This window comes from Lolium rigidum, chromosome 2 (genome assembly GCF_022539505.1).
Source record: "Lolium rigidum isolate FL_2022 chromosome 2, APGP_CSIRO_Lrig_0.1, whole genome shotgun sequence".
Taxonomy (NCBI): Eukaryota; Viridiplantae; Streptophyta; class Magnoliopsida; order Poales; family Poaceae; genus Lolium; species Lolium rigidum.
Window position 1 is genome coordinate 69626653 of NC_061509.1, and position 2900 is coordinate 69629552.

Below are 2900 nucleotides of genomic sequence, written 5' to 3' on the forward strand. Positions count from 1 at the left end.
CACATAAGACTAATGCTAAATCTGATTCGAACCATGCTACTGAAATTCGTTTGAAAAATCCTTGTTTGCTTGCTAGCAAATCTGATATTGCTGAACTTGATGTGAACACTACTCAATTCTATGCTATCATTTGCAAAGAAGTTCTGTTTTCATTTGAGGATATGCCTCCTTCTTTGCCACCTGCGGTTGCTAACCTTTTGCAGGAATTCATTGATGTGTTCCCACAAGATGTTCCCCATGGACTACCACCTATTCGTGGCATAGAACACCAGATTGATTTGATTCCAGGAGCGTCGCTGCCCAACCGTGCACCATACCGTACCAATCCTGAAGAGACGAAAGAGATTCAGCGACAAATTCAGGTTCTCCAAGATAAAGGTTACATTCGTGAGTCTCTTAGCCCATGTGTTATTCCTATTATCTTGGTACCTAAGAAGGATGGTTCTTCACGCATGTGTACTGATTGTAGAGCTATTAATAATATTAACATTCGATACCGTCATCCTATACCTTGTTTAGATGATATGCTTGATGAATTGAGTGGTTCTATTATGTTCTCTAAAGTTGATTTGCGTAGTGGTTACCACCAGATTCGTATGCAATTAGGAGAGAATGGAAAACATCGTTTAAAACTAAGTTCGGTTTATATGAGTGGTTAGTAATGCCTTCTGGTCTAACTAACGCACCTAGTACTTTCATGAGACTGATGAACGAAGTTTTACGTGCTTTTATTGGATGTTTTGTGGTGGTATACTTTGACGATATTCTGATTTATAGCAAATCTTTGGAGGATCATTTGGATCATTTACGTGTTGTTTTCAATGCTTTACGTGATGCACGTTTGTATGGTAATCTTGAGAAGTGCACCTTTTGCACCAATCGAGTTGCGTTTCTTGGCTATGTTGTTACCGCACTGAGGAACTGAAGTTGATCCAGCCAAGATTGAGGCAATTGAGAGTTGGCCGCAGCCAAAGACGGTCACACAAGTGAGGAGTTTTCTTGGCCTCGCTGGTTTCTATAGGCGCTTTGTGGAAGATTTTGGATCCATTGTTGCGCCGTTGAATGAGCTTACAAAGAAGGATGTGCCCTTTTTTTGGGGCGATGCACAACAAGAAGCCTTCATGATTCTGAAAGATAAGTTAACACATGCTCCATTACTCCAACTTCCTGATTTCAATAAGACTTTTGAGCTTGAATGTGATGCTAGTGGAATTGGTTTGGGAGGTGTGTTATTACAAGAGGGCAAACATGTTGCATATTTTAGTGAAAAATTGAGTGGGCCTAGTCTGAACTATTCTACTTATAATAAAGAATTATATGCACTGGTTCGGACATTAGAAACTTGGCAACATTATTTATGGCCTAAAGAATTTGTTATACATTCTGATCATGAATCTTTGAAGCATATTCGTAGTCAAGCTATGTTGAATCGCCGCCATGCAAAGTGGGTTGAGTTTATAGAGTCTTTTCCTTATGTTATCAAACAAAAAAAGGGTAAAGATAATGTTATTGTTGATGCTTTGTCGCGCCGTTATACTATGCTATCTCAACTTGACTTCAAGATTTTTGGATTAGAAACCATAAAGGAACAATACTTGCATGATGCTGATTTTAAAGATGTGTTGCTGAATTGTAAAGATGGTAGAACATGGAACAAATTCGTCCTCTATGATGGATTTGTGTTCCGTGCTAACAAGCTATGCATCCCAGATAGTTCCGTTCATCTTTTGTTGTTGCAGGAGGCGCATGGAGGAGGATTGATGGGTCACTTTGGTGTGAAGAAGATGGAGGATGTACTTGCTGCACACATCTTTTGGCCATGTATGCGTCGAGATGTTGAGAGATTTGTGGCACGCTGCACTACATGTCAAAAAGCTAAGTCTCGACTTAATCCACATCGTTTATATATGCCTCTTCCTGTTCCTAGTGTACCTTGGGAGGATATTTCTATGGATTTCGTTTTGGGTTTGCCTCGTACACAGAAGGGGAGGGATAGTATCTTTGTTGTTGTGGATCGGTTTTCTAAGATGGCACACTTTATTCCATGTCACAAGACTGATGATGCTACACATGTTGCTGATTTGTTCTTTCGCGAAATTGTTCGTTTACATGGTGTGCCAAATACTATTGTTTCTGATCGTGATACTAAGTTTCTTAGCCACTTTTGGAGATGTTTATGGGCTAAGTTGGGGACTAAATTGATGTTTAGTACTACATGTTATCCCCAAACTGATGGACAAACTGAAGTAGTAAATAGAATTTTGTCTACTATGTTGCGGGTTGTTTTGAAGAAGAACTTAAAATTGTGGGAAGAATGTTTACCTCATTTTGAATTTGCTTGCAATCGTTCGCTGCATTCTACCACTAAGATGTTCCCATTTGAGATTGTTTATGGTTTTGTTCCACGTGCACCTATTGATTTATTGCCTTTACCATCTTCGGTGCAAAATAATTTGGATGCTACACAACGTGCTGAATTGATATTACAATTGCATGAGACTACTAAAGACAACATAGCACGCATGAATGCTAAGTATAAAATTGCTGGGGATAGAGGAAGAAAGCATGTTGTGTTTGATGTTGGTGATCTTGTTTGGTTGCATTTGCGCAAAGATCGTTTTCCTGAATTGCGCAAATCTAAACTAATGCCACGCGCTGCTGGTCCTTTAAAGGTATTAGAGAAAATAAATGATAATGCATATAAACTTGAGCTTCCTGCAGAATTGGGTCCGGTTAGTCCTACATTTAACATTGCAGATTTGAAGCCTTTCTTTGGTGAAGAAGAGGAGCTTTCATCGATAACGACTTCAATTCAAGAAGGGGGGCATGATGAGGACATTCCATCTCTTGATACAACCGCTGTACCTACAGCCACACAAATACAAGGACCAATCACTCGA